Source organism: Dendrobates tinctorius, unplaced genomic scaffold (genome assembly GCF_039654945.1).
Source record: "Dendrobates tinctorius isolate UK_male_01 unplaced genomic scaffold, ASM3965494v1 ptg000159l, whole genome shotgun sequence".
Classification (NCBI taxonomy): Eukaryota; Metazoa; Chordata; class Amphibia; order Anura; family Dendrobatidae; genus Dendrobates; species Dendrobates tinctorius.
Window position 1 is genome coordinate 822573 of NW_027361826.1, and position 17908 is coordinate 840480.

Below are 17908 nucleotides of genomic sequence, written 5' to 3' on the forward strand. Positions count from 1 at the left end.
ACATACTACATATATATATATATACTACATACATACTACATACATACTACATATTTACATACATACTACATACATACTACATATATCTATACTACATACATACTACATACATACTACATATATATATATATATATATATATACTACATACATACTACATACATACTACATATATATATTGTGAGGTGCCAAGGGGAGAGGTACTAGAAAACAGGTATATTTCTCCCCGTTTTATTTCATATGTCTCCCTGTACTGATGATGAAGCCAGTTTATTTCACTGTAATCCAGTCCTGGTTTCCTTAGTGATCAGCATGGAAAGGACTGGTAGTTCCCCCTCCACTAATTCAATCCAGGTTTTGGTTTCCTGACTGGTCCAGCTGATATAATCAGGAGGAGCTGGGAGCTCTCAGTCTATCAGGTCTACTGAGCTGGGAGCTGACACAGTAAGATTACATGGACTTGTTTGCTGTTATATAGGTTTATTTTGTAGTTAGCCTGCTATTGTTAGTTAGTGGCCAGACGGCCTTAGATGTTTTATTTCATGTTTGGCATGTGTATCATTGAGTAACAAGTGTGCACAATAAATATGCCGTGTCAATATCCATGTGGAACTTGCTAGTCTGCTGAAGTGACTTCATAGCCACACGCTTGTGCCAAAGCAAAGATCCCAGCTGAGCTATCTATTCCCCACAATATATATATATACTACATACATACTACATATATACATACTACATATATATACTACAAATATATATACTACATATATACATGCTACATATATATACTACAAATATACATACTACATACATGCATGCTACATACATACTACATATATACATACTACATATATATATATACTACATACATACTACATATAGATTCAAGATTCAAAGAAGCTTTATTGGCAGGACTAAATACACATTAGTTTTGCCAAAGCAGGTGTACAGAAGGGAATAGGGATAGGGACTGTAGGGATGTTGGGAAGGGGCTGTAGGAAAGGTGGATGGGGCAGATCCAGGATGGGGCTATAGAAGTCCATGGCATAGGGAAGGTGGATGGGGGCAGATCCAGGATGGGGCTATAGAAGTCCATGGCATAGGGAAGGTGGATTGGGGCATATCCAGGGTGGGGGGCCATAGAAGTCCATGGCATATCATAGTTCTCTTTCTCGCAGTCTATGGCATTCGCTCACATATTGCGCTGCTATCTCCACTGCTCTCTCTTCTTCCCCCAGCAGGATGTATGTTTTCTCTTCCTCCTTCATGGTGGTGAAATCCGGGAAGAGATGTGAGTGTCCCTCACTGCTGAGTACTTGGAGCAGTGTAGCAGGAAGTGGGTCTCATCCTCCAGGGCCTCCTGGCCACAGTGTTGGCACAGTCTTTCCTCCCTGGGCTTGTAGCTCTGCCTGTGTCGGCTGGATTCGATGGCCAGACTGTGGGCACTGAGTCTATACCGGCTCAGGATCTTGCGGTCTTTGGGGTCCGGGAGTTTCTCCAGGTATAGGGCCAGTCTGTAGTCTCTCTGTAGACTCTGGTACATGGTCAGTTTCAGTGAGCTAATGATGTCGTTCTTCCAGTCACTTACGTACCTCTCCTGGCCTTGGTCTACCATCTTCCTGATTCCGGCTTTTGTCAGGTTGTTGTGATTGGTGTTCTGGTTGGGTTTGGGTGAGCTGTTCCGAGGGTCCTGGTTTTTCTGTTTCCCCTACATGTGTCAGGGCTTTATGGTGATGGGAGCTTGGATTGCTCCTATGTAGGTGAGCCTGGAATGACAGTGCCCTCTTTAGAACCGTTAGGTGTAGAGGGAATCTGCCCAGCTCGGCCCGGCAAGCACTGTTGGAGGTGCTCCGATGGACTTGGAGAAGGTGCTTGCAGAATTCCAGGTGGAATATTTCTGTTGGGCTTGAATCCCACCTTGACCAGTCTGGGTTGGTGTGAGGACCCCAGACTTCGCTGCCATACAGGAGGATTGGGGCGATGATAGAGTCGAAGATTTTTAACCAGAACCTCACTGGTGGCTTCAGATGGTAGAGTTTCCTTCGGATGGCATAGAAGGTTTTGCATGCCTTGTCTTTCAGGGTCTCTATGGCTTGTTTGAAGCTCCCTGATTGGTGAATCTCTAGGCCCAGGTAGGTATATTTGTCCATTCCTGTAAGGGCGCAGTTGTTGAGGATAAATGAAGGGTGCTGGTCTGACTTTCTCTTTCTCTTCTGGAACACCATGATGTTGGTTTTCTTTAGGTTGACCGGTAGAGCCCAGGTGGAGCTGAATTTCTCCAAGATTTTCAGGTTGTCTTGGAGGCCTTTCTCGGTTGGTGACAGAAGCAGCAAGTCATCTGCATACAGCAGGAATTTCACCTGCGCGTCATGGAGGGTGAGACCTGGTGCTGTGGAAGATTCCAGAGCGGTAGCCAGCTCGTTGATGTTAATGTGGAAGAGCGTTGGGCTTAGGCTGCAGCCTTGTCTGACTCCCCGGCTCTGCTGGAAATAAGCCGTTCTTCTGCCATTCACACTCACACTGCAGAGGTTCTCGGTGTAGGAGCTTTTGATAACATCATAGGTCTTTCCTCCTATTCCGCTCTCCAGTAGTTTCAGGAATAAGCCTGGGTGCCACACCGAATCAAAGGCCTTTTTAAAGTCCACGAAACATATATCTTCCCGTTCTTTGTATTGTGGATGTGGCTCTGCAAGAGGCTGTGCAGGGTGTAGATCTGGTCAGTAGTGCGGTGGTTTGGCATGAACCCTGCTTGGCTCTTGCTGAGGACGTTGTGCTCGGTGAGGAAACTGAGGATCCTCTTGTTCAGGATGCTGTTGAACAGTTTTCCCAGGTTGCTGCTGACACATATGCCTCTGTAGTTGGCTGGGTCATACCTGTCCCCATTCTTCTGGATGGGTGTGATGAGGCCTTGATTCCAGGTACGAGGGAAGTAGCCGGCACTTAGCACAATATTGAAGAGTTTAACCATTGCGGCCTGTATTTCTGGTGGGCTGTAATTCAGCATTTCTGGTAGGATTCTGTCCAGGCCACCGGCTTTTCTACATCTTATGGAAGAGATTCTCTCTGCTACTTCCTGTAATGTAATAGGTGCATCCACGGGGTTTTGGAAATTTTTTACTTTTACTCTTCGCCACGACAGCACCCACTTGTAGAGAGGGATCCGCCCATAGGAACAGGAAACCTACAGAGATAAAAGAGGGCGGTCCGCCTCTCCTCCTCCTCAGTTGGTTTCCTGTTCCGGTGGAAGACAGCAGGATTCCTCTACAGACATACCTGGGCCAAGGAACCGCCTGTGCAGTCTCTGTGGGAACGGCAGGGGTTCCGGTCCAGAAGCAGCGACGGGGGAGTGCTGTAATCCGGCTCCCTCCTCGACTGAACAGCCGCAGCAGCGATGGCAGAAACGGGTCCGGGTGAGGCCGCCCGGGGTTCTCCTGCATATACACGCCACCGGGGTCCGGAGATGGCCGTCCCGGTCCGTGTGGGAGCGCGGAACCGGAGGGAACAGATGCAGCCTCCGTTTTCCCATGGCTTCAGTCCCCAGAGGGAGGACGCACATGCAGCGCCGATACCGGAAGTGGTAAGGGGGAACTTCCGGGTCACCGGAGAATCCCCAGCGGCAAGGTGCACGCGCGGTCTCAGGAGCATCGCGAGACCGCGCATAAGCATGCGAAGCGCTCCCCGCCCCCTCCCCGTAGAAGCTGCAAAAGGAGAAAAGGAAAAAAAAGAGGGACAATATTAAGCGGCGCGGCTCGGCGGCTGTATACCAGGCCGAGCATGCGCAAATTAGCTGCGCCTACCCTGAGGAGGTGCTCCCGGGGGGGAGGGAGTACCGGCAAAATAATGGTGGAGCGCAAAAAAAAAAAACCCTGCTGCGAAGGGTTTAGCAGGCAAGCATGTTTTGCAGGTGACACGGTGGCATCCAAGGACCACTCTGGCAGAGGTTCCTCGGACAGAAGCCACGCCAACAAGCCCCCATCTCAGCCTCCTGAGCCGGTACCTACAGCTTCTCTGGGTGAGTGGACAACTCTCTGCCTATCAAGCTGACAAATACCTCTCCCTCCCTTCCTCTCTCCCTCTTCTCCTCTTCGCTACATCTCCTCCCTCAGGAAAAAAAAAAAAAAGGCTATGTAAAAAATGCATTAATGAGACTGCGAAACGGGCTTCAGCGTCAGCCACAGAAGTTACGGGCCTTAACCCAGTCTAGTAGTACACCTACACATACTAAGACTAAGAAACCGACTGTGGCCAGCTCAGACTCTGACGAGGCTGTGATCTCTGATAGCTCTAACACAGGGTTTCCCAACTCCAGTCCTCAAGGCACACCAACAGATCATGTTTTCAGGATTTCCTTAGTATTGCTCAGGTGATAATTGCTTCACCTGTGCAATACAAAGGAAATCCTGAAAACATGATCTGTTGGTGTGCCTTGAGGACTGGAGTTGGGAAACCCTGCTCTAACATATCCACATCGTCATCTTCCTCAGGTATGGAGGGGTGTTTGCGTTTCCCCTTAGAGAACATGGACAACTTAGTTAAGTCCGTGAGAAACACCATGGGATGCACAGACACAAGGGAGCTGCAAACAAATAATGTTTGCAGGACTAACTGATAGGAAGAGGAGAGCCTTCCCTGTTATACCAGTCATAAAAGCCTGGTTAAGAAAGAATGGGAGAAACAGGACCAGGAGAGGTTACCTCCCCTCGGCTTCAAGGAGAAGGTACCCCTTCAGTGACAAGGAGTTGGTAACGGGGTCTAAGGTCCCGAAAGTGGACGCTGTTGTCGCCTCTACCTCAAAACAATCAGGGCGTGCTAAAAGATCCACTCGACTGTAAGGCCAATGCTGTACTGAAAAGGGCATGGGAGGCAGCTACCGGCACGTTTAAGCCGTCAATAGCTAGCACTTGCATGGGCTGTTCTATGCTGATCTGGATTGATTAACTAGACCAGCAAATAGACCAAAAAGGAACAGATTACGAGCCGCTGTTCCCATGATCCGTGGCGCAGCTGCTTTTATAGCGGATGCTTCTGCTGACTCATTACGTTTGGCATCCAGGACAGCAGGCTTACTTAATAACGCCAGGCATAGTCTATGGCTTAAAAGCCGGAGAGGCGATACCCAATCCAAGGCAAAGCTCTGTGCCATTCCTTGTGAGGGAGGGCGTTTAGGAGATGGCCATTTGGCAGAGGAAGGCCAACGGAAAACCAGAATCGTTGGGCAATAAAGGAGGACAAGATCCTCCCGTAGAGACAGAAACTAAAGGGCTAGTCCCTACAGTAGGACGAAGACTAAAAAATTTTTTTCCTCTGAGAATGGGGAAAAATCACAGCCAGTTCTTGGGTCCTGGACATTGTTAGAAATGGGCTAAAGATAGAGTTCCATCATACCCCACATAACTCGGTTATTATAGCATCTCTCAACTCACCAATCCAACTGCAGGCCCTGGAAGTTGAGATTCTAAGCTTGTTGGACAAAGAAGTATTGGACCATGTGCCCAAAGGGCAGGAAGAGAGAGGGTTTTACTCCCCTCTTTTTCTGGTACCTAAGCCAGATGGCTCTTTCAGGACAATCATCAACCTGAAAAAGCTAAATACATTTGTCAAAAATCAACGATTTAAGATGGAATATATTAAGTCTACAATTAAACTTCTCTTCCCCAATTGTATGATGGCGGACCTAGACCTAAAGGATGCTTATAATACTCTTCCCATCCACTACAGGTATCAGAAATACCTGAGTGGCGGTGTCCCTCGATGGCACCATACACCATCTCCAGTTCACAGCCATGCCATTCGGCCTCTCCATTGCACCACGGGTCTTTACAAAGGTGATGCTGGAAGTAAAGGCCTTCCTATGCCAGAAACACAGCTTGATAATACCCTATCTGGACGACTTCTTAATAATAGGGAACTCAACTCGACAATATAATAGACGAGTTGCTGACGCAATCTTAATCCCTACAGGCTCTAGGTTGGATAATAAACTTCAAGAAGTCCAGAGTCGAGCCACAATCCGTCCAGTCCTTCCTAGGTCTCCAACTAGGCCGCCGGCCATTCTAGACCGAGCGTGATTGCGTTCGTCGGGTGGCGGCCGCTAAGCGGCCTGGGCCCGAATGGGAGACCACCCGCGCTCACAGGTCCGCGGTCATGCGTTACAAAAATGTCTGCTACCACAGGTAAAGATTGCAATGATCAAAACAAAGATCACATTAGCAATGGACAAACCAGGCCTGTCCTTGAGGGAAGCAATGTCCCTCTTGGGGTCTTTTACCTCCTGCATCCCAGCGGGTCAGTGGGCCCAGTTCCACACCAGGGAACTGCAACAACAGATTCTCCTAGAGGAGGCTTGTGTCCGAGGGAATTTGGCAAAGGAAATCACCTTATCCCAAACAGTCCTAACTTCCCTAGTATGGTGGTTAGATGACAATCTATCGAGAGGAGTGTCATGGGTGATAACACCTTCCGGTATAGTTACTACTGATGCCAGCCCTACAGGAGGGGGGGCTCATATGGGGGGGATCTTCTCCCAAGGCCAATGGGATATAAGCGAGAGACAAGATTCCTCAAACTAAAAAGATCTGAATGCGGTTAGTCATGCGTTATATCACTTCTTTCCACAGCTACAAGGAGAACACATGAGAATCCTTTCAGACAACACCACAGTGGTAGCATATCTGAACAGGCAAGGCGGAACTTGATCGAACAGCTTAATGTCTTCCGCAAGAAAATTTTTATTCTTAGCCGAAAAACAATTTTTGTCTCTCTCGGCTGTCCACATAAGAGGAAGAGACAATTCAGAAGCAGACTTCCTAAGTCGCCACACGTTATGGTAAGGAGAATAGTACCTGAGCCGGCAAATATTCAAACACGTCGTGTCACTGTGGGGTCTTTCCCAGATAGATCTCTTTGCCACCAAACAAAACAGACAGGGGCGAAGGTTCGCCTCCCTGAACGTGGCAGACTGGAAATTATGGATGCCCTCCAAGCCCCGTGGCAGTTCAGATTGGGTGAAAGGCATATGCCAATCATACTACTACCACAGGTTATCAGGAAGATCAAGGCAGAAAAGGCGAGAATAATCTTAATAGCGCCATTTTGGCCCAGGAGGCCAGGAGTTTTTGTGCCTACAAGCAATGTCAGTGACAAACCCTTGGGTGCTCCCTCAGCCCACAAGCTCCTCTCTCAGGGGCCATTCCTCTATCCTCAAGTGGACAATCTCTGCTTGACGGCTGGATCTTGGAAGGGAGATGTTAAGAGCAAGAGTGTTCACGGGGGGACTAGTCAATACCCTCCTACAGAGTCGAAAATTGGCTACTACAAAGAGTTATAACAGGGTATGGAGGAAGTTCCTAGAGTTCCACACAGCTTCCGACTCTAGAGAAATCCCGATAACACCCATTCTAGAATTTCTACAAAAAGGGGAAAGATCTAGGGCTATCCGTCAACACACTAAAAGTTCAAGTGTCTGCTCTAGGGGCCCTCTATAATTATAGCATGGCAGGCAATAGATAGCCAGACTCATCTCTGTCTGTGAACAGAGCGAACCAGTACACATACCCAGAGTGCCTCCCTGGGACTTGAATCTGGTACTAGGTGCCCTAACGCGCTCCCCCTTTGATCCATTAGACTCAATATCCCTTAAACACTTATCTCTTAAGACGGTACTGCTAGTGGCACTAACTTCAGCCGGAAGGGTCATCGACATACAGACACTTTCAATAGAACCTCCGTTCCTGTTAAACATTCCAGGATCAGTTGATATTAAAACCAGACCCCTCGTTTCTGCCAAAAGTAGCGGGGAAATTTTATAGGTCGCAAGAGATCCACCTCCCTTCATTTTACAGTAACCATTCTACTCCAGAAGAAAAATTCCATACACTAGACGTTAGAAGAGCAGTGTTACAATACATCGAGAAGTCTAACAGCTGGAGGAAGAGTAGGGCTCTGTTTATTTCTTTCCAGAGCCAAAGAAGGGATATGAAGTCACAAGGGGTACTCTGTCTCTGTGGATTAGGGACGCGATCTGTCTGGCAAACTCCGCGAGAAATAAAGATCCTCCGGAGGGTATCAGGGCACATTCCGCCAGAGCTATGGCATCCTCGTGGGCGCAGAAGGGAGACGTCGCAATCGAGTCTATATGTAAGGCCGCAACTTGGTCGACGCCTTCTACTTTTTATAACCACTATAGGCTTGACTTATCATGCTCATCTGACCTAGCCTTTGGTAGAGCGGTCCTCAGCACGGTGGTCCCTCGCAGGTGAAGGTCTCTGAAAGTCTCTCCAAGTGGGTGCTGTCGTGGCGAAGAGTAAAAAGCCGGATTACTTACCGGTAATGCTCTTTTAATGAGTCCACGACAGCACCCATTCACTAACCCTCCCTAGAAGTTAACAATGTATATACACCTTCTTAGATGTAAAATTGATAAATTTTAAATATTGATTAATATAATGGCCTAATAATTGGCGGTCCTCCGGGTACTCTGAAATACAACTGAGGAGGAGGCGGACCGCCCTCTTTTATCTCTGTAGGTTTCCTGTTCCTATGGGCGGATCCCTCTCTCCAAGTGGGTGCTGTCGTGGACTCATTAAAAGAGCATTACCGGTAAGTAATCCGGCTTTTTTGCTCCATTGCTTTTAGTTTTGCCATTATGTTTTCCTGTTCTTGGCTTAGTTCTTCCTTTGGAATGTCTTTATAGAGGTCTCTGAAGTACTGGAGCCAGATGTTGCCATTTTGGATATGGATGTTTTTCTTGTCTTTTGTGCCCATGTGGTTCCATTGTTCCCAGAAGGAGTTGTCTTGGAGTTGGTTAAGTTTGGTGGAGATGTAACTCTGCTTCTTCCTCCTGAGGATGGTTTTGTACTGCCTTTGTATGGTTTCATAGGCTTCCCTCAGACCTGGGTGGTTGGGGTCTCTGTGTTTCTTGTTTGAGGCTGTTCTCAGGGTCTTCCATACGGCTTTACATTCTCTGTCAAACCATCCATTGATCTGTTTTTCTTTTGGTCTCTTTTAGTTGACTTTAAGGTCGGACAGTCTGGCCATTGTATAGAATATATTGTTGAGGTCTTTTGCAGCTTGACTCCCTCCCTTTGGTTAGGCTGGTACTCGTAGTTGTAGAAGTGGTGGAGCATCCGCTGTATTTCAGGTCTGCTGGGAGCCTCTTTATACTTTAATGCCGACGTTTTGTGCCATTTATAGGATGGAGGCCTGGTGAAGAGGCCGCTCTGCTGTGGCTTTTGAGTGGATGGTTTCTCTGTAGATTTCAGGTACAGAAGAAGTTGGCTGTGGTCTGACAGGTGCGTTTGTGGGCAGACTATGAAGGCGCTGATATTTGCCAGGTTCATATCTGTAATGGCATAATCTACTACACTCCTCCCTACATGGGAGTTTAGTGTGCTCCTCCCTAAGGAGTCTCCTTTGGTTCGTCCGTTAAGAATATGAAGTCCTAAACTTCTGCATACGTTCAGGAGCTTTTTACCACTTTTGTTGACTGTACTGTCATAGCTGTTGCTCTCTGTGACTACTGAGTCTTGGCCGTTATTCTCTGCTCCAAATATGTAGATGTTTCCATCCGTGGTCAGGAAGTCATTTTCTCTCCCTGTTCTTGCATTGAGGTCTACAAAGATGAGAACTTTGCCCAGGCCCTGATAGTGGGCGGCTTCTCTTTGTAAGATCTCGAATCAGTCTGGATTGAAGTAGGGTGACTCTGGCGGTGGTATATAGGTGGCGCAGAGATAGACATCAGACTGAGAGGTGAGGATGGAGCTGCTGATCCTGATCCATGTGTGGCTGCCTCCTCTCTTCACCGGTTTGATGTACTGGTGGAGCTCCTCTTTATGCCAGATCAGTATTCCTCCTGAGCTCCGGCCCTGTTTGATGTTTTTATTTTTCAGGGCAGGGACAGAGATTTCCCTGTATCCGATGGGCACCAGAGATTCGTCTTCGTCTCTGGTCCATGTTTCCAGGAGGATCTGAATGTCTATATTTCTCAGTCTTTGTATAGAGTCAGGGCCATTTGTTTTACATCCAAAGGCCGAGGTGTTGATACCCTGAATATTCCAGCTGCTGATTGTAAGTGAGGTCATTTTTTTTTTTTTTTTTTTATATATATATATATATATATATATATATATATATATATATATATATATATATATATGTGTGTGTGTATGTATGTATGTATGTATGTATGTATGTGTGTATATATATATATCTATCTATCTTGGCTGTATATACCTTGTAATGAGTATGGCTGTGTAGGACACACCGGATCTCTGACTGGTTTATTAATGGTGTTGTTTCCATCCAGTCACATTAGTTTCCTGCACACTGTGTTGAGTAGAGTCTTTATCTCCTCCATATCTCTGCTCTGTATGCCTCTGTTTCGCATGTCTCTGTGTGAGGTCGATGAACTCCTCCATGATGGTCTCCTCCTCTGATGGTCCAATTTTGGGTGAGGGTGTATGTTTTCAGCTTCCTTTGATGTAATTGTTTCTTTCCTTCTTATTGTCGGGGGGTCTTTTCATGGGATTCTGGTTGGTGTTGGCTCCAGGCCTAGGGTGGTCTCTGTTTAGTACAATGTCCTTCAGCTCTTTGGCCAGAAGGCTGACCCCTGATTTGTTCAGGTGCTTACTGTCATAGAGGTGATGGTGATTTATGGAGGGGTGTTGGGCCAGAATCACTCCTGGCACAGATTTCATTCTTGCTGTTAGGTCCATATTGATCTGGATGGTGTGGTTGGGTATACCCTTTCTCGGGAGCAGAGATGACAGAATGATTTTGCTGTCTGGGAATCTTAGTTGTGCCGTCTTTGCTAGTTGGGCCAGTTGTCCTGAGATCTGCTGGTGCTGGTCTGGCAGATTGTTTGTGCCGGTGTGTATAATGATATGGTTTGGGTTGGAAAACCGTGGATTATTGATGACCGCTGTCACCTGCTCAATAGTTGCACAGCGGATTTTTTTGACCCTTTTTCCTGGGAATAGCCGCCTTGTATTCAGGTATTTCCCATTTGAGTCCATTATGAGGACGGTGTCAGGACTTTGTGATGTTGTTGCTGATGGGGGTCTGTACTGGAGATTATGCTGGTAGCAGGTTCTCTTCTCTCTTCTATGGGTCTTGTTTGTGGCTCACTTTGATTAGACTCCAGTTCCTCCATATTGGGGTTGCTTGGCCTCTCAGCCTCCTGGCCAGTGGAGGTCATGTCTTCTGCACTCCTCGTTTCCATGGCCCCCTCCTGGCTCAGATGTCCAGGTGTTGGTGCTTTCAGCTTTTCTATCTCCTGGCTCAGCCTTGCGTTTTCTTCCTGCAGTTCACACATTGCGGCTCGTATTTCCTGCAGGGATGACATGGATACTACATACATACTACATATATACATATATACATACTATATATATATATATATATATATATATATATATATATATATATATATATATATATATTACATACATACTATATATATATACATACAACATGCTACAGACATACTACATACAATACATTCATACAGACATACAGTACATATAACATAGAGTACATACTCACCATTACTTGTCACTTTGATCCCCGAAGCCAGTGTCATCTAAGGAAAAATATGAAAATAACAAACCACCAAATACTCCCTGATCCGCAGAAATCCACGAGTGAGTGTCCCACGCCGATCTTCCATGGAGAGCAGCAGCATCAGCTGATGCGACCGCTCTCTACGGGGCTCAGGAATCCAATGTCAGGAGGTAGGTATCCTTCCGCACTGTATTCCTTCGCCACTGTAAAAAAATAATCCCTGGTCTCACTTTATGGCAAATGCTGCGTGGGAACTTTTTCACACAGCAATGCCAAAAGTGAGACTAGGGACTATTTTTTTACAGTGGTGGAGGAATACAGTGCGGAAGGATACCTACCTCCTGACACTGGATTCCTTGAGCCCCTAGAGAGTGGTCGCATCAGCTGATGTTGCTGCTCTCCACGGGAGATCGGCGTGGGACACGTGTGGATTTCTGCGGATCAGGGAGTATATGGCTTGTTTGTTATTTTCATATTTTTCCTTAGATGACACTGGCTTCGGGGAACAATGTGACAAGTATTGGTGAGTATGTACTCTATGTTATATGTACTGTATGTCTATGTATGTATTGTATGAATGTATTGTATGCAGTATGTATGTTGTATGTAGTATGTATGTTGTATGTCTGTAGCATGTTGTATGTATGTAGTATCTATGTATGTTGCATGAATATAGTATATATGTAGCATGTATGTTGTATGAATGTAGTATATATGAAGCATGTATGTTGTATGTATGCTGTATGTAGCATGTATGTAGTATATATGTAGTATGTATGTAGTATGTATGTAGCATGTAGTATATATGTATGCTGTATGAATGTAGTATGTATGTAGTATATATGTATGCTGTATGAATGTAGTATGTATGTAGTATGTATATATGTAGCATGTATGTAGTATGTGTTTTTTTTTTTTTTTTTTTTTTTTACATTCAACACATTAGCCGGGTGATGGGACTACTACTGTCCCATCATTGGCTAATGTGTCAATCACTGTCAGTGTAGCAGGCATCGCCCGATGGGACTTGTAGTCCCATCGGACGATGCCTGCACACACACAAGACCCCCGGCAGGCCCGCAGAGACCACCGGCAGCCGACACAGGCACCCGGCAGTCGGCACAGACCCCCAAGAGGCCCGCACAGACCACCGGCAGCCGGCACAGGCACCCGGCAGGCCCGTACAGACCCACACAAGTCGGCACAGACCCCCCGCAGTCGGCGCATCATGATGCGCACAGACCGCGCATCATGATGACGTCATTTCAGCAGCCAATCACAGCCATGCCAATAGTTAACATGCCTAACAGGATGTGATCACACTTCTGAGGATTCCCATTGGCTGAATCAAATCGAGCAGGCTGATAGCTTTATGGGAACTTCCGATTCCGGTATCCGATACGAAAAAAGTATCGGAAGTCAGTATCGGAATTCCGATACAGCTAATATCGGCCGATACCCGATACTTGCGGTATCGGAAAGCTCAACACTACTCAACACTAGTCACCGCAAAAACATTAGCAGCAATTTCTGTGAGTCATTTCACACATTTTTAGACCAGCCTGTGCACCAGCTTAGCAGAGTACAAGCCTGGCACATTGTGAAAGACTGGAGAGGATTGTACAGGAGTATTGTAAGAGAGGGCCAGGACAGTAGTCGCAGCTGAGGACACTGGGGCTCTGGTGTCCTGACCTCCTCCCACAGAAATACCATCAGCATCTACCGGTGTACCTGTTCTTGTTGCTGGTCCACAGTCAGGGATTCCACTGCGGTGCAACCCAGCTCCTGTACACTTGATTCCAGTGCATGAAGATGAAATAACGGACACAAATACCAGTTCTGATGCAATTCAATGCTTTTACTTTCTTCTTGAACAGTCCCGGACACATCAGTTACTTCACAGTCCACACAGCATTCTTCCTGCTCTTTCCCTCTCTTACTTTCTTCACCCTCATGTACATTATGGGGTAGTAGCACCCTTGGCGGTACCGCAGCTTCACTACTGTAGGACCTCAATACATAGGGGATCCCGCTCATCTGTTTCTCCCCGGACTTGCAAGCTCCAGCCCTATTGAGGATCTGCCACATCATGAACATTCTGCACCCTGCACGACATTGGGACCATGTTTCCTTCTCCGCTCCTGCTGCTGACCTAAACTGTAACTTCCCTGGGTGCTCCGGTCTTATCCAGCACCCATCTGACTGTGCCGGGGTTCTTCACTTAAACAACGTTGCGTAGCTGCTATGTTGTCCTGGGCTTAGAGCCCTTGTGGACCTGTCGGGTGTGCGCGCCCTTCTGACTAATTCCTACAACCTACACTAGCTTAACCCATAGCAGCTCCTCCTACAATTAACCCCTATGTGAACTTCCTAACCAGCTATACCTATCAAGGACCCACTAGTATGCCCCATCTAGTGGCCCGTTCCAATATTACCCTTACCCACATCTATGAACTCTATACTATAAGTTCCCTCATCTAATGTTCCCAAAGGAAGCACTATCTTACCCTAATCTGTACAGTAATACAATACAAAAGACATAATATACATGATATCTTATAGTATGTACAGTATGGTAACACATCATGTGGCAATACCAATAAAACAGTTGGTAATACACAGCTGTGTAGCAGTATCGAAGCATAACAGTATATTTATATTAAAGCTCTTAAAGGGGAGGAGGCAATAAAGGGATGTTCTATCCCAATCCCCTACAGTATCTCAAGCTCAAATATCAATGCCATCAGGGGAATTTGGGCACTTTTGCATTTTGGTCTTCAAAAATGGAAGAGTGGCCTGAGCTCACCTGTCACACCTTGGAGGTTCTGTCATGTCCTGCAGACAGCGTCGTTTCACAATGTGTCTTCAGCGCTGCTGGTGGTGTCCTGATGAATAAGCGCATCTGGACGTCCCATGAAAGTGTAGACACCATACCTTTCATCAAAATGAACAAGTCATGGATCTCCAATGAATATGACTTATGAAGCTCAGTCACAGACTGGGTAGATTAGGCGATAGTGTTGTTTTTAGTGTCATGCATTGATTTGCATTATTGCAGTCTTTGACACCTTTGTGGTGGCTTCTGTGCCTACTGCTGCTGATTTTACAAACAATTTTTTGAACTTTGGTGACTCCAAGTTGGGTCTCCACTAGAGATGAGCGAATATGTTTGGGTTCCCTCTTATTCGGGCAAGCTATAGAGTCACAGTCACAGTCACAGCACTTGCATGGAGGGCCCGTGTGTTGTGCTCTCCATGCATGTGCTGTGACTATAACACAGCCGAAACACATGCAGCTGCAGCGCCGCTCATCTATTCAGCAGGGTTGCCTGTAGTGGAAAGTGTGTCAGAGGCCCATTATACTGTTTCTACTCTGTGGAAATTGATGCCACTTTTGAAATGTGGAGAATCTAAGTTGGGTCTCTTTCATGTGTGTTGCCTGTAGCAGTAGGGTTCTCAAGCCTGCAGGCCAGCACTTACTTTCAGTCAACTACCTGTGTTGCTATCCTGACATCTTTCTACCAAGCTGATATTTCTGCCACTTGATTGTGGCTGGGAAAAAAAACAGTTTCAGCTGTTGCATGAGGTATCAGGGCTCCCAGCAAAGAAGGCTTACACCACTCCCTTACCCATGTTGTCTTCATTGAAACTTCAAAAGCTCCAAATGCTGACCCAGACCCTGATACCTCATGCTTGGCCCATGGCTGACTGCTTCTGTGCCATTATAAAATATTTTATAATGCAGGTCTGTTTACGCTGAGTAAAAGAAAAACACAGTGGACATGAGATTTCTATAAATCCCATCCATGTGGTTATTGTCTAAAATTCAAGTTGTTTCCAGATACGTTAATCCTGAAAGCTGCAAACAATCTTGTGGTCAATCAGCTTTTGTAATAGTTTGATGAAAAAGTGGTCTTGGAAGGTAATTGAGGCTTAGAAGTCTTTTTCAGGGTCTCAATAATTCAAATCATCATCAAGGTTGGAGTCTGAATATCAACAGATTCATGTAGAAATAAAGTTCAAAATGTAGTAGATTATTATTATTTAACCCCTTCACCCCCAAGGGTGGTTTGCACGTTCATGACCGGGCCAATTTTTACAATTCTCACCACTGTCCCTTTATGAGGTAATAACTCTGAAACGCTTCCATGGATCCCAGTGATTTTGACATTGTTTTCTTGTGACATATTGTACTTCATGATAGTGGTAAAATTTCATTCATATAACTTACGTTTATTTGTGAAAAAAATGGAAATTTGGCGAAAATGTTGAAAATTTTGCAATTTTCCAACTTTGAATTTTTATGCCCTTAAATCACAGAGATACGGCACACAAAAAGCATAACAAGTAACATTTCCCACATGTTTACTTTACATCAGCACAATTTTGGAACCAAATTTTTTTTTGTTAGGAATTTATAAGGATTAAAAGTTGACTAGCGATTTCTCATTTTTACAACACCATTTTATTTTTACAAACCACATCACATTTGAAGCCACTTTGACACCAGTCTAAAAACTGCACCCCTCATGGTGCTCAAAACCACATTCAAGAAGTTTATTAACCCTTCAGGTGCTTCACAGGAATTTTTTGAATATTTAAAAAAAAAATGAACATAACTTTTTTTGACAAAAAAATAATTCAGGTTCAATTTTTTTTATTTTACCCAGGGGTAAAAGGAGCAATTGGACTGGAAAAGTTATTGTGCAATTTTTCCTGAGTACGCTGATACCTGATATGTTTGGGGAACCACTGTTTCGGCGCATGGAAGAGCTCAGAAGGGAAGGAGCGCCGCTTGACTTTTTCAACTCAAAATTGGCTGGAATTCTGATCGGACGCCATGTCACGTTTGGAGAGCCCCTGATGTACATAAACAGTGGAAACCCCCCACAAGTGACCCCATTTTGGAAACTAGACCCCCAAGGAACTTATCTAGATGTTTGGTGAGAACTTTGAACCCCCAAGGGCTTCACAGTAGTTTATAACGTACAGCCGTACAATTATTAAATCATATTTTTTCCACAAAAATGATCTTTTCAACCTCAATTCTTACTTTCCCAAGGGTTACAGGACCCTAAAAGTTATTGTGCAATTTGTCCTGAGTACGCTGATACCCCATATGTGGGGGTAAACCACTATTTGGGCGCATGGCAGAGTGCGGAAGGGAAGCAGCGCCATTTGACTTTTTTGGCTGGAATTGAGATCAGACACCATGTCGCGTTTGGAAAGCCCCTGATGTACCAAAACAGTGGAATCCCCCCACATGTGACCCTATTTTGGAAACTAGACCCCCTAAGGAACTTATCTAGATGTGTGGTGAGCACTTTGAACTCCCCCAGTGCTTCACAAAAGTTTATAACGCCCGGGCGTGAAAATAAAAAAAATGTATTTTTTCCACAAACATAATAATTTAGTCCCCAATTTTTATATTTTCCCAAGGGTACCAGGAGAAAATGGACCGCAAAAGTTGTTGTCCAATTTGTCCTGAGTACCCTGATACCCCATATGTGGGAGAAAACTACTGTATGGGCACACGTCGGGACTTGGAAGGGAAGTAGTGACGTTTTGGAATGCAGACTTTGATGGCATGGTCTGTGGGTGTCATGTTGCCTTTGGAGAGCCCCTAATGTACCTAAACAGTGGAAACCCCCCACAAATGACACCATTTTGGAAACTAGACCCCCTAAGAAACTTATCTAGATGTGTGGTGAGCACTTTGAACCCCCAAGGATTTCACAGAAGTTTATAACGCCCGGGCGTGAAAATAAAAAAAATCATTTGTTTCCCACAAAAATGATATTTTTGCCCCCAATTTTTTATTTTCCTAAGGGCAACAGGAGAAATAGGACCCCAAAAATTTTTTACAATTTGTCCTGAGTAGGCTGATACCCCATATGTGGGGGTAAAACACTGTTTGGGTGCATGGCAGAGCTTGGAAGGGAAGGAGCACCATTTGACTTTTTCAGCGCAGAATTGGCTGGAATTGAGATCAGACGCCATGTTGCGTTTGGAGAGCACCTGATGTGCCCAAACAGTGGAAACCCCCCAATTCAAACTCCAACCCTAATCCCAACACACCCCTAACCCTAATCTCAGCCCTAACCATAGCCCTAACCCTAGCCCTAACTTTTATGAATGGGTCACCGAGGACAAAAAAGCACAACAAGCTAAGTCACAGAAAACCAGAGAGGTTGGTAACTATCCCTGATCTTACAACACAACTAGCAGTAGCTGTGGAGCGTGCCTATGATGTTCCTAGACGCCTCGTCACGGCCGGAGGACTAAATAAGCCTAAAGCAAGAAAAGGGAAAACTAACTGCCCCAGAGCAGACCCCAAAGGAATAGATAGCC

At 45.7% G+C, this 17908-nt stretch overlaps 1 long non-coding RNA gene across 1 annotated transcript; it reads left to right on the forward strand.

The window, feature by feature from the left end:
- The first annotated feature begins 318 nt into the window (after positions 1-318).
- Positions 319-16588, forward strand: LOC141052236 (uncharacterized). Its single transcript, XR_012220758.1, has 2 exons — positions 319-443; positions 16228-16588. It is a non-coding gene; the product is annotated as an uncharacterized lncRNA (long non-coding RNA).
- Positions 16589-17908: the final 1320 nt, after the last annotated feature.